Below are 26470 nucleotides of genomic sequence, written 5' to 3'. Positions count from 1 at the left end.
AACCTGTAAATATATAGGCAGTTTGAAGTTAGGAGGATAAAAAAAAAAAAGGCATGTCATGCAAACATCAATCAAAAGACAGCAGGAGTAGCTATATTAATGTCAAATAAAGTCAGTTTCATAACAAAGAAAATTATCAGAGGCAGAGAAGGACATCATATAATGATACAAGTGCCCATCTACCAAGAAGGGCATAGTAATCCAAAATACGTATGCACCAAACAACAGAGCTGCAAAATATGTGAAGGAAAAAAAAATCTGATAAAACTGAAAGATAAAATATGCAAATCCACTATTATAGTTGGAAACTTCAACGTCTCTCTCAGAATAACTGATGGAACAACTAAACAGAAAATGATCAAGGATATAGAAAAACTTGAAAATGCTATCAGCCACCGGAATCCAATCAACATAGAATGGTTCATCCAATACAAGCAGAGTATAGATTCTTTTCAAATCCATCAGAACGTATTCCAAGATAGAACATATCCTGGGACATAGAATAACCCTCAACAAATCTAATAGAATTGAAAGATACAGTGTGTTCTCTGACCACAGTGCAAATTAGTCACAGAAAGATAAGAGGCAGATATTCAAACACTTGGAAACTAAACAGCACAGCTCTAAATAACCCACGGAATAAAGAGGAATCTCAATGGAGATTTAAAAATAAATAGAATGAAATAAAAATACAATGTATCAAAATTTCTGATACATTAAGACAGCACTAAAAATTTCTGATACTTATTAAAACAGCACTGAGAAGGAAATTTATAGCACTCAGTGCATACAAGAAAAGAAAAATCACAAGTTAGTCATCTAAGTTTTCACTGAGATAGCCAAGGGGAAAAAGAGCAGAAGAAACCTAAGGCAAACAGAAGGAAGAAACTAATAAAAACAATACCCTTGTCAACGCCTGGGCCAGCACCATGGTTGGGAAATCCGGCATTGGTTTGTCTCCCGGGCTCTTGCAGCTCTGGTTCTGAGATGCACAGAGACCAAGTTGGGGACAAGAACAGACAGCAGGATGCTGCATCGATTTTTGCCCCTCTTAGTATATACGGAATCCTTTTCTTGAATGAAAGAACACCAGGGGGGAGGTTCAGCCGCTGGGCCCGATGTGCAAAATGAACTCGCCGTTTGCCAAATTAGTTCTTGAGATCCCATTGTCCCTGTGGAAAGGGGAGACGCTTCCCACCTTCAGCCAAAATTTGTTCCGACAGTCAACTCAGGTACTAGGTTTGGAGGAAATTCTGACTTATCTCTGATGGGCTAAGCCAGAAATCGACCTTGTTTAAAAGCTCCCCGCGATGATTCTGAAAGTCAGCCAGGTTTGGCAGTTCTCGGCTTTAGAGACTCCAAGATGAGTGGGCTGATATGTTTGGGAAAGTTAACACCAGGAGGGAGATTAGTGCGAGAGCAGAATACAGGTAACGATAACGACAGGCAGGCGTGGAGTCCGCGGCTTCAGCGGCCACAGGAAGGTGGAGGAGGAAAAAAGCGGACGAGTGCTTAGGTTGGCGTTAGTTTCAGATGGGCGGAGAGGCGGTTAGTTACGCGTCTCTGCTGCACTTCCTCTGGGTACGTGGGGAACAAGCAGGCCCATTCCCGGTAAAAGAAGTGAGCTGAGACCGCTTTCCCGAAGGAAGATCCCCTTCGTTTTGTCTGACTGTCGCGGTTTTCAGAGAGCTTCGCTGCTCTTTCCGTGGTTGGAGCACTTGAGAGAAGTCCTGCGGTTGAGTTTCTGATTTTAGTGTATCCCGGTGGTATTGGAGGTTTCAGACCGCGCGGCGGGGAGGCTACAGTGTCCGGATCCCCACGTGCTAGTGGTAGGAGAAGAGCGCAAGGTAGAAAGAGGGACCGCCTTTGTCTTTAGACTTCACCATCTGAGCTATACGTAGGTATAGCTACGTACTCATACGTAGGTATGAGTGTTTTTGTTGTTGTTGTTTGTTTAATGTGTTGAGCTTGGAATGCAAGACATGGAAGATAAGAGGGGTAAGGCAGTAACCAAGTATTTTTAATTTGAAATGGTTTTCAGAGGCTGAACTCTAGATAGTTCGGTGTGTAGGTTGTCATGACTTTAATCTCATGGCCAAGATTTCGAGACTGTTCCTGTTGGCCTCCCGTTCTTTCTCCCACTTCCTTTTTGTCTTTCTTCTGCTTGTCGAAGTCGTCTTGGTGAGGTCGAGGCTCACAGCAAGAGAGGAGGGACTTCACCAGAATCCATTGGGTTATGTTTTACTTTGTATGTGTACAGGACTATAACGGGAAAAAAAGGTTAGGAGAACTAAATCTGTATTCCTTGAGGTTTGAGGGAAAAGTGAAACCAAGGGGTGGAGATGCCAGGGATCGAACCCGGGGCCTCATGCATGCAAAGCATGCGCTCTTCCACTGAGCTACACCCCCTCCCCGCCGGAGTTTTGGATAATTAATGCTTCTTTGGGAATAAATTTTATTTCCTGAGGCTCTGGATCCTTGGGTGTCTAGGCGGTAGAGGAATCAAAGAAGGATACTGATGCTTTTGAGTACAGAACTTGAAGTGGAAGGCAAAAGATTGGAAACGTGTCAGATAACCAAAAGAAGTTGCCACCATAGCTTTAAAACATAGTTGGGGTCTCCTATTATGCTTGGCAAGAGATCAAATCAAGTCCCAGTTTTTGGACCTTTTGATTTCCTCCAGATATGTCTTAACCTGAGACACAAGGCCATTGAAATTCAGCTTCTTTCCTGCCTAAAATGCTTCATGATCTTGGTTGTTTGCTCCATTGGAATATTAAGGACCATATTTGATGGAGGAAAGCCACAGGCAGTAAAAAACCCTAGAACGATGCATTCAACATTGCAATGTAAGGGGCTCTTTTTCTCTTCTAATCTAGGCACCCAGCTAATTTAGCAGGCCCCGCCAATAATCCAAAATCTCTTCTTCATAAGCATTCATAAGGCATGAATGAAACAACAGCTTCAGGGATGGAGAGGAATATTAAATTATGAGAGCGAGACCAAAGACAAATAGCCGCAAGACATTAGGGATAAAGGGAAAAAAAAGTATTTATTTATGTGTTTGTTTGTTTGTTCATGCACTTATTTAGGGAGGGAAAAAAGCTATGTCATTACCAAACAGAAGAAAGTGCAGAAAAGGGGTAGGTTTTAAAAATTCTTTTGGAAATGGGAGGAAGTTTGGAAGACAGAGAAGATGGGCAAGCCTTGCTCATGTTAAATTCAAGATCTATGTGGTGCACACTTGTGAGAACGTTACATGGTGAACTCACACAATTACCCCTGCCTCCAGGTTTGGATTTGTGAGTGATCAGTAGATACAACTATGTGGAGGATGGATAAAGACAGAAAAGTATTCTCATTAGTGATATTCGTAGGAAAATAAATTTGCTCCCGGACATCTCTTGAACCCTGGGATTTATTGTGGTTAAGACTGTGTTCTTTGAAATATATAAAAAGACTGCAAGAGAACCCATTTCCTGGCACCAGATTTCCAGTGGCTAACCCTTTCTCCTTCTGGTTTGCTCATTTATGGAATTTTGCCAATATTCATAAAATAACATTGAGCTCCTTTTGAAGCTGAAAGAATATGGTTTGTCTGACAGATCTGTCCTTTCGGTTGGCTCATGAAATTTTTAGCCCATGAAGTGCTTAGGAGGATTATCTTGACTGTTTGATGTGGTAAAATATTAGGTTTATGATGCTTTCCAATATTAGGAAGGTTTTCAGAAACACTGCTTGGTCATAATTTTGTGTTACACCTGGTGAAAACTGCATGTCTATTGGGGTCTCAGGAATCCATAATAATAAGGTATGCCTTTTTTTTTCTTTTTGCCCCATGAACAAAGTGAGAATTTTAAAAATTAAATATTTAGAGTTATAAAAATTGTTGAGTAACTATGTTGTACACCTGAAACTAATATGATATTGTAAATCAACTATACTTCAATTTTTAAAAAGTCTATAGCCATCTTCAGACTATGGATTCATTTAATACAGAATTCTTATCAGGAATTAAACTTCTAAATTGAGTGACAGAACACACTCATGCCATATATACTCAATTCAGAAAATCTGAAAATCTATGATGTGTATCTTTAACCCTGCACTGTCCAAAATGGTAGCCACTAGCCACTTTGAGTATTGAACACTTAAAAATTGAGATGTGCTGTAAGTGTAAAATATATATCAGGCCTCAAAGACTTAATATGATATTTAAAATGTAAACTATATCACTAATAATTTTTTGATTGACTATTTATTTAAATGATGTTTTTGATATACCAAGTTATTTAAATATTCTTCTTCAATGAAGACCACTTATTTTTATTTTTTATGTGACTACTAGAAAATGTAAAGTTACAAAAGTGACTCATTTATGGCTTTATTATATTGCTATTTGACATCCCTAGCTACAGAAGACATGACATGTTTAGATGCTGTTCTGGGAACACCAGAACCAAGGAATATAGAGCACAGTCTACCAGTTTCCTACTATGTGTGGACATGACACAAAGCATTCACTTGCATGATCTCCTTTGGTATTTACAGTATCCCTTTTTACATAGACATCATTAGCCTCATTTTTTAGATATTGAATGTGAGGCTAATTATGTTTTGTGAACTACCCTAGACCTCCCACTTCAACAGAATATAAAGGAATCATTACTGTGTTAGGCAATAAAATACTCAATGATGCTGTTTGTCCAATCAAATACTTCTTAATGAAATAAAATGCAAGCTTCTGAATTGAGGAGGGATAGATTGTTAATGGATAAGTTTCTAATGCCAAGTTCCTGTACAGCGAGTGTCCCTACCTTGACGTTGCTTCTCAGTTTGTACCAATTTTCCATTTGCAACTTGATGCAGTTCTGATGTTGAAATAGTGTTTTATTTTCTTCTTTCAAAGTGTCCAAGAGTTGTCGGTGGAAAACAGACACTATGAAAGTGACACAGAAATTTGAAAAGAAGAAAACAGTTCAGAATGACACAAGAGTGACTTATTATCCCTAACAAAGAGTTTCAAGAAATAAAGTCAAAATTAAAAGGAAAAAATGGGGTATTGGTACCTGAGTCTTGACATCTTTACTGTCCATTTGCTTTCATTTTTCAGTATTCTAGGTCCCCTTGTGAAAATTCAAGAGAATAATTCTTAAAGAAGTTCTTATTCTCATTCTTTCCTGGATAACAAAACAGAAATAACTTAAGATGTGCAAATTCTAGACAGGTGTGGAAGGCTGAAGGAATGAATGTCTTGTCAAAAAGAAAACTCTGCATGTTCTTGTAATTGTTTAAAAGTTCAATGATGTTCAACAAAGCTCCTTATTCTAGCAGTTTAAAAACGGGGTGGACTCAAAATACAAACCAATATTTTCTGATTGGAAATTTTTCCTTGCATATACCACACCCACATATATACACTTACACAGTGTAGTAGTTCTTTTTTCTTCAGGTTTCCCCACCACCAACAACAACAATTCTTGTGATTAAAAAGATCACACGCACACACACAACATAAAGGCAGAAATGAATTGTAAGTGCAAGGCCATGTAGCATATTGGAATTTCCTAGCTCCTAGGAAAATAATTTCCTAGGTTTTGAAACTTTAAATAAAATATCACTGTCAGGAAACACTTCGTGGAAGACACTTCACACACACACACACACACACACACACACACACACACACACCTTGATCGCGCTTACAAAAAGCCGTAAAAATTGTAGTTATATATGGATTTTGGGAATTGGGGCATAACTGTCGTGTAACGGGTTAATAAATTACACCACAGTAAAACACCACTGCCGAAACCCGGGATCGAACCAGGGACCTTTAGATCTTCAGTCTAACGCTCTCCCAACTGAGCTATTTCGGCCACCTGGGAACGCTTAGCTTAGCTGTTCTCTCAAAATTTAAAGTTTTCATTTGTGGGGGCCAGTCTACTTTTATTTTGTTCAACATCACCCATTCGTTCGCCCCAAAGTATATGGGCTCCCCTGAAATCCATGTCTAAAAATAGGATCCAGTTTTAGGAGACTGGATGGGTTGGTAGAGGAGAAGGGAAGTATAGGGGGAGAAATGGATTCGGCTACTCCACTACTCAAAGACAGCTCAGAAAACTAAGGCAATTCAAAATGAAATTATCGAGCCTCGACTTTCGGTTCTTTTTCTTTCTTGCTCTTCAATGACAAGGCTAAAAGGATTATTGGGCACGTTAATATGGAGACGGGCTTCTTGCTTCGGCTTCAGGAAATCCGGAAGGAGCCAATTCTTTTCTTCTAGTCACTTCCTTTCCCTTGTCTTCCTTGTGCTGACACGTGGTTGTTAGTGCGGAGACATAGAGAGTAGAAACCGGAAGCATTTAAAGGCAATCCATCGGATAATGTGTCTATTTCCGTGTGAGCAAGCAAAGCGTAAAGGGAGAAAAATAGATGCACGTGTATGGTTTCCAGCCCTCTCGTAAGGAAACGATAAACCACCACTGAACTACACCTCTCACGACAGAAAGGTCGTGAAGATCATCTTTGAAATAGTAACCATATTTCTGAGGGGGGTCTTCAAAGATACGGTAGTTGGCCAGATAGAAAAGCCACTGCCTCAAATCCTACTCATTTCTTAAACCTCTAGACTGTATCCTCTTAAGCTGCTACACTAGGAGAAATGTAAGGGTCGCAAGCCAGATAGCACCGTTTCTGCTCTTAACACATTTAATCCTATCAGCGCTTTCCGAGGTTCCCGCCCCAGCAAACTGCCTGGAGGCGTTTTTTCTGCAACCACCAGGAAAGATTTCCAGATGGAACTTTTTTTTTTTCTGACTTCAACCTCTCTCTCTTTCTCTCTTTCCTATTCTTACAAAATTTTTCAAGTCCTCTCCTTCTTAAGAAGAGATGAACTACAGTCTGAGAGAAGATATTTCAACACTTATGTTTTACGAAAGACCATTATCTGTGAAGAACTTCTACAAAACACTAAGAAAAAGACTAAAATCTCATTAAGAAAGAGCAAATTAACATGCACTTCACAAAAAGAGGATACCCAAAATAGCCAATAAGCAATTTAAAAGGTGCCCAACATAATTTGCTATGAGGGAAATGTAGATTTAAAAACCAAATGAAATAATACTTCTCTTCACCAGAATCAATTACCTTAAGAGAACTGACAATATCAAGTGCTGCTGAGAACGTGGAGCAACTGGAATACTCACTCACACAACTGCTGATGAGACCGTAAACTGGTGCACACACATTGGGAAACTATTTGGAAACACTGACTAAATCTAAATATACATGTAAGCTATGCCCCCAAAACTCCACAGCTGCATTTATACCCAAGAGAAATGCATGAGTATTTCCCTTGAAAGACAAATATAGGAATGCTAGTGACCACATTAGACATTTCAGCCCCAAACTAGAAGCACTCTAAATGTACATTGACAGAAAAATGAATGAAAAAGTTGTGATGCACAGTATTCACACAATGGAATATTACCAAGCAATGAAAAAGAACTGCTGCTACTAGGAATAATATGGATATATCCAACTTTTAAAAAATTGAGTGAAAGAATCCACACTCAAATGAGTACATACTGTATGATTCTATTTATATTATTTCAAAATGCAAGAAAAAGTAATCTATGGTGATAGAGGTCAGAGAGTGGCAGTGATTGGGATGAGGCACAAGGAAGCAGCTGGGGGCTGAAAAATCACGTATCTTTGCCAGAGCTGTTGGTTACATGGGTGTATGCATATGTAATAACCCATCAAGCTGAATCATTAAACTTCATGCATTTTTGTTTACATTAATTAAGCCTCAATTTAAATAACAAGAAAAGAAGAAAAAGGATCTCCTTGGATACCTTATCACCTCCAGTACATCTTATCTCTTCATTAGTGCTTTTCAGATTGTGGTCTGCAGACTGGTGCCTGGCTAAGAATTGTTTTTTTACCTATCTGTGAGCATTAGGAACTTTTTATAAGAAGTGAACAGTGCCAGGACATAGGACTCCTTTTGTTAAACAAAATAGAAACAATTTCAGGGGCTTTCAGGATTTCAGAAATAATAATCTCTGGAATGAGGAAAGGGCAGCACCCAAGAACCAGCTGCTCAGTGAATTTTAATAAACCCCTGTGTACATCTGGACAGGTTCTGAAATCTCAATCTCCAATTCTGAAAGGGTCGAGCTTTTTGCCTTTAGCCAAAATTTGGTGTGAGTGGAAATTCGGATGCAAGTCTTTGGATGACTTCCACTAAAAATATTTTAGATTCTCTTACTGATTCTTTCTCCCCCCAGCATTTCTCTATCTACCCAGGGCTTTAGCCCCAGCCATGCACCTAGCCCCCCACCAGACCAAGCATCAGCCTATGCTGGGGAAAGGCTGATCTGGGAACATAAGGAAAGGAATTAGAAAGCAATGTGGAAATTAAAATATCAGCTACACATGAGTGTCTCAATACAGAGATTAAAATGTGTGTAAATACGACTAGTAGTGCGCTAAGCTACTGTGCAAATTTCATTCCGGAGCACACAGTAGGGAGGAGAGGAGTGCCAAAAGAGGGAAGAGGCGGGGTGGGGTGAAGTGGAGGAAGAAAAGGAGAAAAGGGACAGAGAGGAAGTGGGCAAAGGAAAAGCATCCTCAAAATGATTAGGATGTGAGGGGAAGTTGATGGGGCGAGGTGGGGGGGGTGTCTAAGCTCCACGTCTCTCCGTGGCTTCGTCCGGGTATGAGGGAAGAGATGAGATCTTTTTCTCTCAAGGGAGGTAGGCTTTCCCAGAAAAGGATTTGGCTCTTTATGTCGAAGACTGTTCTGGCTTCGGGAGTGCCTCGCAACTCTCCATTGCTGGATAGACAGGCTGAGAGCTTTGGGGGACGAACGTGAGGGTGAGATTTCATTTGAAATTCAGGAACCTCTGGGACTGGTAGTTTGGAAGCTGCAGGGATGCCTCGGTTTGGGGGCGTGGATGCGGTGGGAGCAGAGTCAACAGTAGAAGCAGCAGCTTTGAGGTTGAACACAATCGAGACTGTGGAAGCATCTTATTTTTTTTAAGAAATTGAGAAAGTTCCCGTTTGCTTGCTGCACATATTTCTAACTCTTAGAAGCTTATTGAAACACAACTTTCTCCTGAAGAAACTCTTCCTGGCATTTGCAACAGGCCCCTTTACTCCTCACACGATGCTCTTGCTTCAAAAGGAGGGTCTGAAGACTCTGGTTGTGGAAAGCCACTGTCACTGAACAGTCGGTGATACCGACAGACAAAGCCATGGTCTCTTCACTCCTAGTACAGGCACAGAAAAATATAGATGAGTCCCTCACAAGTCAAATGGATGACCTCAAGATTGGCTGTACAGGTGGTTTGTGACTGCCTGGTGGACAGTTACAGCTTCTGGAGAATAAAAAAAGGGGAGGATGCATTATGGAAAACCTCCAGGTTTCTTGGCTTCTGTAGATGGAGTAAGAGACTGCTTTTCTGCTTTCTGAATGTTTAGCAGTTTGCTGGCTTGGTTTTCCCTTTGGTGGCTAAAAACAAGAATAGATTTTTTTAAAAAAAATCCCTATCAAACTACCAATGGCATTTTTCAGAGGACTAGAACAAAAAATTTCACAATTTGTATGGAAACACAAAAGACCCCAAATAGCCAAAGCAATCTTGAGAAAGAAAAACAGAATTGGAGGAATCAGGTTCCTGGACTTCAGACTATACTACAAACCTACAGTAAACAAGACAGTATGGTACTGGCACAAAAACAGAAACACAGATCAATGGAACAGGATAGAAAGCCCAGAGATAAACCCACACACATATGGTCACCTTATTTTTGATAAAGGAGGCAAGAATATACAATGGAGAAAAGACAGCCTCTTCAATAAGTGGTGCTGGGAAAACTGGACAGCTACATGTAAAAGAACGAAATTAGAACACTCCCGAACACCATACACAAAAATAAACTCAAAATGGATTAAAGACCTAAATGTAAACATTTAAACACTATAAAACTCTTAGAGGAAAACATAGGCAGAACACTCTATGACATAAATCACAGCAAGATCCTTTTTGACCCACCTCCTAGAGAAATGGAAATAAAAACAAAAATAAACAAGTGGGACCTAATGAAACTTAAAAGCTGTTGCACAGCGAAGGAACACATAAACAAGACAAAAAGACAACCCTCAGAATGGGAGAAAATATTTGCAAATGAAGCAACTGACAAAGGATTAATCTCCAAAATTTACAAGCAGCTCATGCAGCTCAATATCAAAAAAACAAACAACCCAATCCAAAAATGGGCAGAAGACCTAAATAGACATTTTTCCAAAGATATAGAGATCGCCAACAAACACATTAAAGGATGCTCAACATCACTAATCATTAGAGAAATGCAAATCAAAACTACAATGAGGTATCACCTCACACTGGTCAGAATGGCCATCATCAAAAAATCTACAAACAATAAATGCTGGAGAGGGTGTGGAGAAAAGGAAACCCTCTTGCACTGTTGGTGGGAATGTAAATTGATACAGCCACTATGGAGAAGAGTATGGAGGTTCCTTAAAAAACTAAAAATAGAACTATCATACGACCCAGCAATCCCACTACCGGGCATATACCCTGAGAAAACCATAATTCAAAAAGTCATGTACCAAAATGTTCATTGCAGCACTATTTACAATAGCCAGGACATGGAAGCAACCTAATTGTTCATAGACAGATAAATGGACAAAGAAGATGTGGCACATATATACAATGGAATATTACTCAGCCATAAAAAGAAATGAAATTGAGTTATTTGTAGTGAGGTGAATGGACCTAGAGTCTGTCATACAGAGTGAAGTAAGTCAGAAGGAGAAAAACAAATACCGTATGCTAACACATATATATGGCATCTAAAAAAAAATGGCTGTGACAAACCTAGGGGCAGGACAGGAATAAAGATGTAGAGTATGGACCTGAAGACATGGGGAGTGTGAAGGGTAAGCTGGGACAAAGTGAGAGAGTGGCATGGACATATATACACTACCAAATGTAAAATAGATAGCTCATGGGAAGCAGCCACATAGCACAGGGAGATCATCTCGGTGCTTTGTGACCACCTAGAGGGGTGGGATAGGGAGGGTGAGAGGGAGACACAAGAGGGAGGAGATATGGGGATATATGTATATGTATAGCTGCTTCACTTTGCTATAAAGCAGAAACTAACACACCATTGTAAAGCAATTATACTCCAATAAAGATGTTAAAAAAAAAAAGACGGTGTATCCTGTAGATTTCTGCTTAGGCATTGTGATACCAGAATCTGAAGCTGTGCAAAGAGCTCTGATCTGGAGATACAGGTTGTTCAGTAGTTTGGAAGGAGGGTGTCCCTGGAGAGTAAGTAGAGTAAGGTTGGAAATGATCTGTTGGGATTGGGAGAATAAGAGCTCTTTCTCTATTTGTGGGAAACAAAGAAATGAACTTTCCCCTAGATTGATCTTGGACCCCAGAGTTCAGAATGTTTGCCATTTCATACTGGAAACTTTCTTCGAACACCCAGAGAAGTACTATTTCCCTTTACAGATTTCTGCTGAGGTGACTGCTATCTTTTCCTTGTTTGTCATTTGTTTGTAGTTAAATGACTTTTATGTAAGCTCCAGAGTTTGAGGGGCTCTGAGCCAAAAAGTGCCCACCAGCACACCGTCGTCAACCACTGGCAGTGAAATCTAGTGAAATATTTTAGTGAAATCTTCTCAGCCTCCTTCATTCTGGTTAGGAAGGAGCTAGAATAAAAGAACCATAGAAGAACTTAAGTGATTAACTTTCTGACAAGGAATCAGATGGCTTGTCCATTAGGCCACACAGACCCGCGTTTGCTAAGCCTTTCAGATTCCATACAACTGGAAATTGGGTGGTTGGGAAAACTGCTACTTGCTTTTTGTAACCTATTGACAGTGGCCCACACGCTAGTGATTGCTGAGAGTGCTTGGAGAGATGCAGTCAATAATAGAGCAAACAACAGATAACTTTAGTGAAGGAGCACAATTCCTCCCTGTGTCCCAAAAAGGTTAAGAAAGAATTGCCATAGCCAAGACGACTGAGTTTGACAAAGATATTTCAGGAAGTAAGAGTTCTTAGGGTATGTGGGTAAGAAGAAAATACAAAAGTGGAGGTCCTACAGATTGAACCCAGGACCTTGTACATGCTAAGCCCACGCCCTACCACTGAGCTATACCCCCTCACTCTTATCAGCTTCTCAGAAGACTCTCTGTGACCTTCTAGTGACCAGCATTGCGTCTTTGAAGACCAAGTTATCAAAATAAGCCACCTTAAGTTCAATTCTGCTATTTCTAAACTCCTTACACTTTATCCTCTCTCAGGCATGGCTACTCCAGGAGAAAGGAACCTTAATGGTAGAAAGAAAGGCACTGTTCTTGATTTGTGGTCAGCTTGTGATCAGAATCTGATCACAAAGTTGGGTCCCCATCAGATTAGATTGCTTGGACTGTGCTTCCATTCCATCACTTGGGTGAGTCACGGGACACAACATTCTCCCACAATTTATCTGAATATTATTCTCTGACTTATTTTGACTCTTGGAAACATTAATGTTTTACATAGTCAAAAAATAATACTGACTCAAGTGTGTGTGAAACTAGTGCAAAATTGAATATGAATAGAAAAAAATCTAACTGCATTTCAAAAGGATAACATAACCTCATTCAAGAGAAAAAGAAAGAACACATCCAAATAAATGTTTTACACAGTACTTTATCCCAAGTAGAAAAAAAAAAAAACAAGAAAAAAAAAAGCAAACAAATGATAACCTCTATGTAGCAGGGTTATTTTTTGTAGTGTTAAGGGTATGTTAATTCTGATATTTTGTGTGAATTTTATTTATTTTTATGCGTGCGTGTGTGTGTGTGAATTTACTTTTGTGTGGTTGGGAAAATGAACACATATATTGTTGGAATTCAGGGCTCTCACTGTAAGAGAAGGAGGTAAGTAACAAATAGCCCTGTTGTCTCTGGATATGAAATATGCGTGTGTGCGTGTGTGTGTGTGCGTGTGCACGTGTGTCTGTTTGTGTTTCTGTCATTTTCCCTCCACATCTGTCTGCTAACAGGGCCTAGAAAAACTAATACCTCAATAGCAATAAGCAATGCTAGTCCCATATCTTGATTTTTGAATACCAATCCCCACTAAAAGGAAACTGAGCTACTTGTAGGATTCACAGACTCTAAGACTGGATGAGGGAGAGTACAAGATGATCCTAAGTTATCTTTCTGTGCTAGAATATAACTGCTCAAAAATCACGAGGACAGGGCCCTGGTGGTGCGGTGGTTGAGAGTCCGCCTGCCGATGCAGGGGACACGGGTTCGTGCCCCCGTCCGCGAAAATCCCACATGCCGCGGAGCGGCTAGGCTCGTGAGCCATGGCCGCTGGGCCTGCGCGTTCACAGCCTGTGCTCCGCAACGCGAGAGGCCACACCAGTGAGAGGCCCGCGTACCGCAAAAATAAAAAAAATCACGAGGACAATTCAAAAGGATCCAGAAACCAACTTGAAGGGCCTCTCACTAGTCAAATCTGGGGCCGTGTGAGATGAATAATGACAATAAATGATTGCAATCCTTGGATACTTAAATGAATAAATATGGAAGAAGAGAAATTTTTCCTTACAGTGGTATGCCAACTAATAAATGCAGAGGTAGTAACAAAGTTATAAAATTACCATCAGAATAATAATAGACTCTGGCAAATTCATAGATCAGTGCTAAAAGCATAGGTAAACTTTTGATGAGGATCGAAATATCTATATAGTCTCAGAGTATCCCTTACTGATACTTATTAATTATGAGGGAATGAGTTTATGGGGAAACAAACCTATTAGACACAACTTTAACTAAGTAATCAAAACTGACATCACTAACAATGGGAGAAACTGACATCACATGCCCCTTGGTGTGATAGAGGGAAACATAATTTCTGTGATATTCCTCCCAAATGTTCATAACCTGAACTTAGTCTAATCAAAACATAAATTGAAGAATATTCTGCAAAATCATTGGCACGTGCTCTTCAAAAACATATCAATCTCACAAAAGGCAAGATTGAGAAACCGTTCCAGATTAAAGGAGACTAAGGAGTAACTAAATTCATATGTGACTCTGGAATGGACCCTAGTTTGGGAGAGAAATTTCTATAAAGTATTTTATTGGTAAAATTAGTTAAATATGCATTGTATATTAGAAAAGACTCCTTATCAGTGTTAAGTTTCCTGAATTTGATCATTGTGCTGTGGTAAGGAAATGCCCTTACTCTTAAGAAATATATATTAAATGTATAAAATAAAAAGATTACGATGGAAGTGTATAAGAAGATTTGTGGAGAAAAAGATATAATATCTGCAAATTGTTCTCAAATAGTTTAGAAAAATATTGTTTGTCCAAGTAATTATATATTCCACAGTTTTTGGTTATTGAGGGAGAGGCAACCCAGTGTTCTGAAATGATCCCAAGATTTGGACAGTAGGTGCTTCTCAAGTGGTTCCCATCATATTGAAAACATTGCTAAGCAGAGACAAACATGCAAATTTCCCAATTTATATTAGAATTTAGTGGTGTTTTGCTCTCTTTTCCTTTCACACTCCTTGCTTGTGAATTAATCAACTAAGGACATTTGAAAGAGATTGAATTTCTTTCTCAGAGCTGAGAGGTGAGGAGGGAAAGAAAGAGTAAAGCTGGGAGACAGAATTCCCTTCCTTCTCTAATATTCAGCGGTGAAGATGGGCAGAGATAGTGATGGATTTGTAACTATAATGGCCTTTTAATGGGGCCATCAATGGACTAGAAATTTTGAGGAGTGCCTGGAAAGTATAAGCAGAAGTGATTATATGGGCAGGAAACAGTAGAGGAAATGGCTGGTTTTTCGCTACAGTGAAAATATCTTAGACATTTGTGAACTACATGTCTTCTTGTTTTGGCAGCTAATAATTTCCATTTTGACATACATACCAAAAAAAAATTTTCTTGCTGCTTCTTCATGGTAGCATATTTGTTGTTAACTGACATTTCCAGGCATAATCTTATTTAGAGATTTGAAAAGAAGGAACAATGGATGAGTGACAAAATAAAAGGAAATTGGGTAGTACAAAATAGCAATTTGGCATGTGTAAGCTGAGTCGTGTAAAGCTGATTCTTTTTTTTTGTTGTTCATGTTTGGCAGGACGCTAGATTCTTGACAGCTGTCCTTTCCGGTAGCAACACCCACTCGTTCAACTAGTATTCTCCAGTTTATTTTTGGACTAGACTTTTGGTGATGGAGAGGCTAATCAGATGGAAGACTTTCTGTTTCTCATCCTAAAACTTCACATAAAACAAAGGAAACTAAAGCAATTTTTCCTCAAGCCTCTTATTTTCTTCTCCTTTTTCTCTTCTCTCAGTAATAGTGGAAAATAGAAGCCAAGGTGAAAAGTTATGACAGCACACTTGTTTTGGGTTTAGGGGATCTTATGAATAGTAGGCTGAATAATTGCTCCCAAAGATAGAAGGCCCCAATCCCCAGAACCTGTGAATGTTATCTTACATAGAAAAAGTCTTTGCAGATGCAATTACATTAAAGATCTTGAAATGGAGAGATTACTTTGGATTATCCGGGTAGGCCTGATGTAATCACAAGTGTCCTTAAAAGAGAGGCAGAGGGAGATTTCACACACACAGAGGAGAAGGCAGTGTGACCACGGAGACAGAGATTGGGGTATTGCTGCCACAAGCCAAGGAATGCCAGCCGCCACCAGAAGCTGGAAGAGGCAAGAATGGATTCTCCTCCTAGAGCCTCTGGAGATAGCAGCACTCTGCCAACACCCTGATGTCGGTCTAGTGATATTAATTTTGGACTTCTGGCTTCCAGAAGGGTAACAGAATAAATTTCTGTTGTTTTAAACCACCGAGTTTGTCGTAATTTGTTATAGCCTCCGTGGGAAACTAATAGACTTCTACTCTGTCAGCTGACTCGAGTGGTTTTGAGGCTCATGAAGTCTAAATAGTGCAGCATTAAAATGAACGTCTTGGATCATATGTTTACTTTTCTTGTGAGCAGGCAATGGGTAAAGGAATCAGGGAAAAGATCAGTTGAATCTCACGGCTTCCCGAAAGCCCACAGCTGGAGGTGCCGGGGATTGAACCCGGGGCCTCGTACATGCGAAGCACGCGCTCTACCACTGAGCTACACCCCCTTCTTGGGAGAGTCGTGGAGGTCCGTCAAGAAATATCTCACTGTATTCTGTGGGCCCATCTCCCCAGCTGCCGTGCTTGTTGTTTTAGCAGTGCTGAATGTCGGAGCAGGATTTGTGACTGCTTTAAGATAGAGAAGGCCAGGGAGCTGTGGGTGATACTGATTCTTTATCAAATAAAACTTGAAGTGGAACGAAAAATATTGAAAACGTGTGTCAGAAAATTGACGAACTTTTCCTTGGATAAAACACTTCTTGCTATTTGCTGTTTGCTCCACAGGAATGTTAAGGGCAAGATTTTAATGGGAAAAACCCAGGTGAAAATAAAAACCACCAGCAATTCGTCCAGCGATTCATTCCCAACAGTCTATTCATCTTTATTACATCCTGATGGCAACTAAGAAGGTTCATGGAATAGTCTAGGAGAATAGTGCTCAAGGCACGCACTAAACAGCAGATTCAGCGGTGGAAAGAAGTGTTGATTAAAAGCAAGTTAATAGGTATCTAGACACAGATTGGAGATACCTACTGGGTTTACAGAGCAAGAAACAAAGTGGGAGGCACATAAGAGAGAACCCAGTCATCCAAGAAACAGGAAGAAAAGCAAAAAAGAGATCTATTGTTCTTTTGTGCCCTCGGCAGCAAAAGCTCGGAGTCCTAACCACCAGACCAGGCCTTTACCCTGGGGAGCTCATCCTCCCCCTTCTCCTGCCCCTCCTACTCGCCTCCTCCCCCTCCTCCTCCCCTCCTCTTCCTCCTCCTCCTCCTTCCTCAGAATGGAAAAGAGATTATGCCGAGGAGATGGTTTTGGACATGCTGAATTTAACAGATCCATCCCATAGGTTCCCGCCTGTCAGTGTAGCGCAGTGAACTCAACTCAGCACTCTGATACGAATACACGGGAGTGGCAGTGCTCAGAAGGCACAGCACACAGAGAGGGAGCAGAATGAGAACTGAAAACGTCCTTTGAGATTAGCGATCAGGAACTCTTTTACTGATAGTTGTGCAAAGCCAAAAAACAAAAGCAAACAAACAAACAAACAAAAATGCTTCTTAGTCTGATCTTGAACCCTAGCAGTAGCACTGGTTAGCATCATGGCCTTGAAACTTCCATAGAAGGCCCAGAAAGACTCGTTTTCTGGTACGACTCCTAGTATGCGTTATATCCTCCTCATTCATCTTATGTCTTTGCCTATACTAGTAAATATATCATTGAATATCTTTTGGAATTGAGAGGACATTATTGGTTTGGCAGAATTTCTCTCTCAGTTGGCTCATGGGGCTGGTAGAATAGATAGGAGGAGACAGAAGTGGCAGATTTCACTGAAATTGAGTGCTAGGGAAGAGGCACCCACAAAATTCTGCAAGCTCTAGTATATGAGTGTGTGTGTGTGTGTGTGTGTGTGAGAGAGAGAGAGAGAGAGAGTCCAGGAGGATGAGTAGGAAATTATTACACTAGGCTGTTTGAGTGTGAAAGCACAAATATGAAAGTTTCCAGAGTCATTGAAATTGGAGAAGCCTAACTACAGTTACATTAACAGAAGTTCCTCACAAGGAGTTTTGGCTTCATTTTGTTTTTTTCTGTTTACTCCAATGTACACTGAACACCAAAATTGTTTATCAATTTTCTGTGAAAATAATCAGCAATTAGCAGATGTATGAAGTGCTTTTCTAATGCATCTAAAACCAGGGAGAAAATTGTAACTGGTTGGGTGCCATCTTTTAATGACAGACAAGGATGAAAGGGTAAAGAAGATGTTATATATCAGAGACATGGATGGGTCTTGAAGACATTGTGTTAAGTGAGATGTCAGACAGAGAAAGACAAATACTATATGATAGCCCGTATATGTGGAATCTTAAAAACAACAACAACAACAAAAAACAGAGTAGAATGGTGGTTACCAGAGCCTGAGGGGTGGGGAATTGGAGAGATGTTGTTTAAGGGCACATACTTGCAACTAGTAGACAAATAAGTCCTGGAGATCTAATACACAGTCCAGAGACTACAGACCACAAAACTGTGTTGTAAACATTTAACTTGCTAAGAGACTAGATCTTAATTGTTCCCACCACTAGAAGAATAATTATGTGACACAGTAGAGGTGTTAGCTAACACACACACACACAAAGTTGACAGACCAAAAGGGATAAAGTATTCATGTAAAAAGGTTTTATGTAATGCTCTGGAATTTGAATTAACACTCATGATGTTCGGTGTTTACATCTTGATTTGCTGACCTGGACAGAGAGGTTTAGTCATATTGCTCTAAGTTCCCCACCTTGATTGAATATGAAGAAACTGTTCCTAGAGTAGGCAGTAAAGGATTAAGTATTCTTTATTCTCCTATTAAATATGTCTTTGAAAAAAATAAATCACTGTCTTTTGAGTCAGAGTGACTGCATGGCCTAGTGGATATTGTCTGCTTCCATATTCCTATGCAGCCAATGGTCCTGCCCAACTGTGACCTCTCACACATTCACAGAGGGTGTCACACACATGGCCACCTCCCCTTTCCTCTCAGAGGTCCTTAATCTTTAATTCCTCCCTGAAGAAAGCTAAACAAAAGCTTGTTGAAGGATAGAGCCCCTAAATAAAACATAGTTGAATTTCCAGAATTCATCTACAATGTACTTTAAAATGAGCCCTTTTTGTCCTGGGCCAAAGTTAGACACAGCTAGCCTTCAAAGAAGTACCTCCATTTGTCACATGTTGCTTTTATTGGCATATAATTTTTTTGAAATTTCCACTCTATATTTCCTATGGTTTTCTCATACTAAGTTCTTGGCTTTTCCACTCTATCCTCTTCTCCCTTAAATTTCAGAGGTGAACTTCCTTGGAGAAGTCTATGGTTGGAAGGGAAAAAAAATTTCCATTTGGACCTGAGCCCTAATATAATACATAAAAGCAATGGTAAGAATTCATGATTTCTTTTTCAAGTTTAGTCTATTTGCCTTTTGCAACTTGATGGATTTCTATGGTTGGAGCATGTGAATACATTTCTCCTGACACAGTAGATACAAGTGGCAAAATGACATTGTAAAATTGTACTTTGAAAACAAGAGAGAAAAATATATCAACAGAACCGAAAATGACCTATTACTCCTATTAAAGAAAATCTGGCTCCTGAGTGCTAGCTCTTATTCTTCCTTTGAAGAGGTAAATTCCAAAGTGAAGGCATTTTAACTCGAGAAAGATCTTATCCTATTTAAGATGTTGCCGAGCAGAAACAAAGATACAAACTTCCTAGTTTATACTGGAAGCTAGCCCCGTCTTGATTGCAAAACTTGCAAAACTTTTATTAAAAAGAAACTTCACATCTAATTCAATTATGCATATTGATTCAAAAATTAATATTAATAAATATCATATTACCATGAGAGGGGAAACAGTGTCAATTATTAGAATACAAAAATTGTTCAACAATAGAAATACATTTTTTGCAATTGTTTTTTCTACATTAGAGTAGGAAGTTGCAAAAAATTATAATACAGCCATATATTTATAATATATACCCTTTAAATCCACATCATAGCACTCAAACCAGTGATTCTCAAACTTTCACGTGCAAAGGACACACTTGGGGATCCTGTCGAAATGCTGATTCTAGTCCAGTAAGTCTGGGGTGGAACTGACATCCTGCATTCCTAACAAGCTCTCAGGTACCACCAACTCCTTTGGTCCAAGGACCACACTGACCCTGGGTCTGGAAAATTCCTTTCCGATAGAGGGTGCAACAGTCTCAGATAAAATTACTTCTGTATATCATCTAAATTATCTAGTTAAATCCTATTCTCAGGTAAAAGTAAAGACAGAACAAAACTGGAAATTAATCTGTGACTTCTGAAATCTTCAGCCCAAGGTATTGCTCAATGTATTCCCAATGGAGCTATTGCTGCCTAAGTGTGACTTCTCCACATCCACTGATGAAAATAAATTTCTCGATTTCCCATTTTGGAACGCTCTCTTCTTGCTCAACCTTCAGTCTGATCATGGCCAAAACGGCTCAGAAAACAAAAGAAACTAAGAAAAATTGGCTTGCGACCATGTGTTTCCTTTGTTAAATTTTCCCATCCTTATCTCTTCTTTCCTGCTTTATGAATAATACTGTGACGTGCTTTTTGTTCCGGAATCTCGAGCTGCTGGATGGGCCCAGACTTTGTCTTCTCGTTCCATCTTTTCCTCCTTTCGCAGCCACCCTGGGTGTTGCCAAACCCGAGAAGTAGAAACAGGGCAGCGCCAATACTGATAGCAAATAGTTGCGAAATCGGTTTACTTTCTTTTTGAGCAGGGAAAAAAGGTAAAATGGGGAGAAAAACAAGAACTTTCAAAAGTGGAGGTGCCGGGGATTGAACCCGGGGCCTCGTGCATGCTAAGCACGCGCTCTACCACTGAGCTACACCCCCTCGCTCCAACTGTGCTCTCGGGAATATATACAAAACACAACATAGCCATTTTGAGTAGGTTTTACAAGAATTAATATTAAGCTGAAGTCCAATCTACCTAATTTCGCTTATTTCCGAAATCTTAAATTTGGAACCTAAATCTAGGTCCTATGACATGCTTTGCTAAAAGAGTAAGTTGCATTCTAGACGGAAAGCCCTTATTGGTGGTCCTGGGACCTTTTCGCTCCAATCAGTCTGGAGTCACTTCCTTGACGCCTCTAGAAAACCACGGGATGAAATATTTTCTCTCCTATTTTCACTCCCTCCTTTCCTCTTTCCTTGCCGCTTGAAAGGGCTGCCAGAAAGCCACAAAGTATAATGCGGGGGATGCAAAAATAGAGACCATATGAGCTCCAGAGGGGAGAGAAGACGGTAGGACAAATGGAGAGCTGTTTGTTTTGGTCGCCGAGGAAAGAGGGCGCATGGGCTATGATCGCGCCCCCCTTGGGGGTGGAATTGAAGGCCATTAAGAAGGCTACACCTGTGATGCACATTAACCCTCTGTAAAACCCTCCGCACGGTGGGACTGGTTCACTAACCACATCCTTCTCTGAGTCTCTGAGCCTCTCGCTTTCAGCCCCACAAACCGACAGAGCCTCAGATAAGATTGGAGAAGTCGCTTGTACGGGCAAAAGACATAATAAGGTAATGTGGTAAATAATACTTCTCCAATCAGAGAGGGAAAGGCCGTTAATAAAATGACAAATAACGAATCAAACACTCAGTTCAAGATGTTAGAAAATGAACAAAATAAGCCAAAAAGAATGAAGAAGGAAGGGTTCATAAAGACCAACTCAGAAAATGAGTTTTTTTTAAAGTAGAACTAATAAAGAAAAAAGCTGGTTATTTGAAAAGTCAACAAAATAGACAAACCTCTAACCATCCTAATCAAGAAGAGTGAAAATAAGTGCAAATACACAAAATTAGAACTGATGGGAGAAAATAACTATCAAAACAGAAAAACATTTTTAAAATCATAAGACACAACTCAGCAAATGATTTAAAAACTTTAGATGAAGTGGATTTTATAAATGCATTATACCCAAATTACTTCTTGTAGAAACAGAAAGTCTAAACAGACCATTACTATAGAAAAATAGAAAAACAGTTGAATAGGTATGTCCCCCAAAAGGGCACCAAGCACAAATACTTTCACAAAGAAATTTTACCAAACTGTTAAATATCAGAGAATTATGATGCAACTTAAATTTTCAAAGCACAGAAAAAGGAGCCCCTCCAATTCATTTTATAAAGTGAGTATAGCGTTCATCACAAACTTTTTAAGTTCACACAGAAAGTGAAAACTATAGTCTAATTTCACATAATACAGAATATCCAAGTGGGGTTTATTCCAGAAATGCAAAGATCACTCATTATTAAGGAAGACATTAACAAAGATTCTCTCCTCTACCAAGCTCTACTCAGGGTTCCCTGAACTCTTTTTCAAATAGGCCTTGACTTTTAGATTTCTGTTTTCCTCTCTGTGTTGTCCAATTTTAGCAAGAATCCTGTTAGGTTGGTTTGGATAAAATCCTCTATCCTCCATCTCTGGTCACCCTTGACATCTAATTGTGTTCCTCATCCGCTGCCATCCCCTGGGTGATGTCTGATCACCTTGGCCTACTTTCAACAAGAATCCTGTTTGGTTGGTTTAGCCAGAATTCTTCCTTACCTCTGATGTTTCTTCTTAGTAATTTTCTATCCACTGACCCTCACCCCCACTCCACCCTTCTGTTTAGTTATAAATTCCCACTTGGCTATGCTGTATTTGGAATTGATCCTGGTTCCATATTGAGGCCTTTTGCCCATTGCAATATTCCTGAATGAAATCTGTTTTTACCACTCTAGCTACTGTCCAGCTCTGGTTTATCTTTAAAAACATTAATATAATCCATCAAATTGATAAAGGTAATGAGAAAAACCATACATGATCATCTCCAAGAGCTGCACAATAGACACTGACAAAAGCCAACATATATTTCACATTGTAGTGGGTTGAATAGTGTTCTCCAAAAATTCATGTGGACTCAAAACCTAAAAATGTGACCTTATTTAGTAATAGGGTCTTTGAAGATGTAATTAGTTAAAAAGACATCGTATTGGATTAGGGTGAGCCCTAAATCCAATGACTGACATCTTTACAAGAGGAGAACATGCAGAGACAGAGATATACAAAGGGGAAAAGGCCATGTGACGATGGAGGCAGAGATTAGAGTGATGCAGCTACAATCCAAGGATTGCCAGGAGCCACCAGAAACTAACATGAGGCAAAAAAGCATTCTTCACTAGAGACCTCAGAGGGAGCATGGCCCTGCTGACACCTTTCTTTTGGATTTCTGGGCTAGATAACTACGAGAGAATAAATTCCTATTGTTCTAAGCCACCCAGTTAGTGGTACCTTGTTACGACAGCCTTAAGAAATTAATACAAATGTGCCAAAAGCACTCAATAAAATAAGAATTGATGGACATTTCTCAACATGATAAAATACTTCAGGCCCAAAACTAGCATTTTAGTTAACTGAGCAACACTAGAGGCTTTGCGGGCAGGAAAAAATAATATTCAGTATTTCTACTGCTATTTAATATTAAGTTGGAGACAGTTGTCAAAGCAATTAACAAGACAGTTAAGGGCATAAGAATTGAGAGAAGTAGGAAAAACGATGTTATGATTCAGTTATAATTATGTATCTGAAAAATAAAAAAAAAGAAAAACTGTGAAACAATAAGAGATTTTAGTGAAGTGGTAAGTTAGAAAAATAACACACAAAAATCAATACCCTTCACATATACCAAAAAGAAAAAAAATATATATATATATATATATATATATAAAACACAATAGAGGAAGCCATTAACAACAGCAAAGAAAGGGAAAAGGGGGTGGGAGGAAGGAAGCAGGGAGGGTGGGGAGGGGAGTAAAGGGAAAAGGAAATAAAATTTTAAAAGAAAAAAATTCCTGGGTATAAACTTTAAAAATTTCCAAAATCTATATGAATAAAATTCTAATACACTCCTTGAAGTCACAAAACTATACTTGAACATTGTAAATATATATAATATTCTAATAGAAAAAGACACAACTTCATATAATTGTCATTTATTCCTAAGATAATTTATTAATTTAATGTAATCCCAATAAAAATGCCATCACATTTTTTCTGGAACTGAGTAATTTTTATAAAGTTTACTTAGAAAAACAAGCCATCAATAATAGCCAGGAAACCCCTAAAATAATGAGCAAAAGCAAGGAGGGAGAGCTAGCCCAACAGGCTTGAAACATACCATAAAACCTCTGTAACTGGAATTGTCTGTTATTGATACAGAGAACAGAAAATCCTATAACAAAACCAGTTGCAAATAAAAATTAGTTTACAATAAAAGCAGTAACTCATATCAACAAAGGAAAGATGAACTTCTAAATTCGTAGCACTGAGATAATTGAATAGTCACATGAATAAGGATTAAATTGAATACATTTCTCACCTTGCATACCAGGATAAATTCCATATGTATTAAAAATTTTAATGTTAAAAAAATGAAACTATACAAATACAAAAAGAAAACATGTGAACTCCTCTATAACCTAAGGAGTAGCAAAATTACCTAATATGGCCCCAAATCTAAAAGCAATATTCTAAATATTTATAAATATGATTATACAAACATTAAAGGAAAAATTTTTGCATTACAAAAAACACCATAATCAAAGAAGCAAACGATAATAGGCTGAAAAAATTATTAGCAATTTATATCATGATAAATGGTTACTATTCCTTCTACATAAATAAAAAAAATTTTTTAAATGCCTTTTATTTTTATTTAAGATCCATCCACTTTATTTTTTAACATCTTTATTGGGGTATAATTGCTTTAGAGTATTTTTTTGTTTTTGCGGTACGCGGGCCTCTCACTGTTGTGGCCTCTCCCGTCGCAGAGCACAGGCTCCGGACACGCAGGCCCAGCAGCCATGGTTCACGGGCCCAGCCGCTCCATGGCATGTGGGATCTTCCCGGACCGGGGCACGAACCCATGTCCCCTGCATCGGCGGGCAGACTCTCAACCACTGCGCCACCAGGGAAGCCCCCATAAATAAAATTTTTAAAAGGAGTAAAAGGCCAACAAATCCATGGAAAAAATAGTTTAGAAGTATGAATAAAGAGTTAAGAGGAGGAAATACAAATGGTTCTTAACTACATGAAAAAAATGCTCAATTTCACTCATAATAAGGGAGATACAACTAAGTTAACACTATGATACAATTTTTTCGCCTATTAGATTGGCAAAAATCTACAGGTTGGATAGCATATTCTGTTGTTCAAGGTTGCAGAGACATTAGTCCATCTGTGGATTGCTGGTAGGAATACAATCCTAAGGGAAGGAGATTTGCAGTATCTAGAAAAATTACATATTTATTTACCCTTTGACCCATAAATCTCTCTTCTAGGAAACTATCCAAAGATATACTGGCAAAAATAAAAAGGTAAGTAGATGCATAGGACTATTTACCATATCACTATTTATAAAGCAAAAGATGAGAAATGATCCAAATATCCATCAAAAGGAAAAACGGAGACAACTATGCACATCAACATAATGCCACTGTAAAATGGAACACAGAAGGATAAACTAAATTTTGTTTCTCAAAACAAACAAAAAACAACCAAAAAAAAACCTTACTTATATGGAGAGAAAGGTAATACCTTAAGGACAAAAAGAAGTGAAAAAAAATGATTACTACACTATTTTAAGTAATCATTTGTTAATTGTAATTTTGATATTGTAATTATGACCTCTTTGTGTTTATGTAATTAATCAAATAAGTAGTTATGTTGCTGTCATTAATACACTAGAAGGAATCAATAGCAGAATAACTGAGGTGGAAGAACGGATAAGTGACCTGGAAGACAGAATGGTGGAATTCACTGCTGTGGAACAGAATAAAGAAAAAAGAATGAAAAGAAATGAAGACAGCCTAAAAGACCTCTGGGACAATGTTAAATGCACCAACATTCACATTATAGGGGTCCCATAATGTGAGAGAGAGAGAAAGGACCCGAGATAATATTTGAAGAGATTATAGTCAAAAACTTCCCTAACACGGGAAAGGAAATAGCCACCCAGGCCCAGGAAGCACAGAATCCCATAAAGGATAAACCCAAGGAGAAACACGCTGAGACACATAGTAATCAAATTGACAAAAATTAAGACAAAGAAAAATTATTAAAAGCAGCAAGGGAAAATGACAAATAACATACAAGGGAACTCCCATAAGGTTAACAGCTGATTTCTCAGCAGAAACTCTACAAGCCAGAAGGGAGTGGCACAATATATTTAAAGTGATGAAAGGGAAGAACCTACAACCAAGATTACTCTACCTGGCAAGGATCTCATTCAGATTCCATGGAGAAATCAACAGCTTTACAGACAAGCAAAAGCTAGGAGAATTCGGCACCACAAAACCAGCTCTACAACAAATGCTAAAGGAACTTCTCTAAGTGGGAAACACAAGAGAAGAAAAGGACCTACAAAAACAAACCATAACAATTAAGAAAATGATAATAGGAATATACATATCAAAAATTACCTTAAATGTGAATGGATTAAATGCTCCAACCAAAAGACACAGGCTTGCTGAATGGATACAAAAACAAGACCCCTATATATGCTGTCTACAAGAGACCCACTTCAGCCCTATGGACACATTCAGACTGAAAGTGAGGGGATGGAAAAAGATATTCCATGCAAATAGAAATCAAAAGAAAGTTGGAGTAGCAATACTCATATCAGATAAAATAGACTTTAAAATAAAGAATGTTACAAGA

At 38.9% G+C, this 26470-nt stretch overlaps 4 non-coding genes across 4 annotated transcripts; all 4 read right to left on the bottom strand.

Annotated features, from left to right (window-relative positions):
• Window positions 1-2337: 2337 nt before the first annotated feature.
• TRNAA-UGC (transfer RNA alanine (anticodon UGC)) lies at window positions 2338-2409 on the bottom strand. The gene has a single exon. It is a non-coding gene; the product is annotated as a tRNA-Ala (tRNA).
• A 3394-nt stretch (window positions 2410-5803) lies between these two features.
• TRNAF-GAA (transfer RNA phenylalanine (anticodon GAA)) lies at window positions 5804-5876 on the bottom strand. The gene has a single exon. It is a non-coding gene; the product is annotated as a tRNA-Phe (tRNA).
• A 10255-nt stretch (window positions 5877-16131) lies between these two features.
• On the bottom strand, window positions 16132-16203 carry TRNAA-CGC (transfer RNA alanine (anticodon CGC)). The gene has a single exon. It is a non-coding gene; the product is annotated as a tRNA-Ala (tRNA).
• A 4332-nt stretch (window positions 16204-20535) lies between these two features.
• TRNAA-AGC (transfer RNA alanine (anticodon AGC)) lies at window positions 20536-20607 on the bottom strand. The gene has a single exon. It is a non-coding gene; the product is annotated as a tRNA-Ala (tRNA).
• Between the last annotated feature and the right edge of the window lie 5863 nt (window positions 20608-26470).

Source organism: Phocoena phocoena, chromosome 10 (assembly GCF_963924675.1).
Source record: "Phocoena phocoena chromosome 10, mPhoPho1.1, whole genome shotgun sequence".
NCBI lineage: Eukaryota > Metazoa > Chordata > Mammalia > Artiodactyla > Phocoenidae > Phocoena > Phocoena phocoena.
Note: the sequence above shows the minus strand (reverse complement) of the source record. Positions and strands in the feature narration are given on the sequence as shown.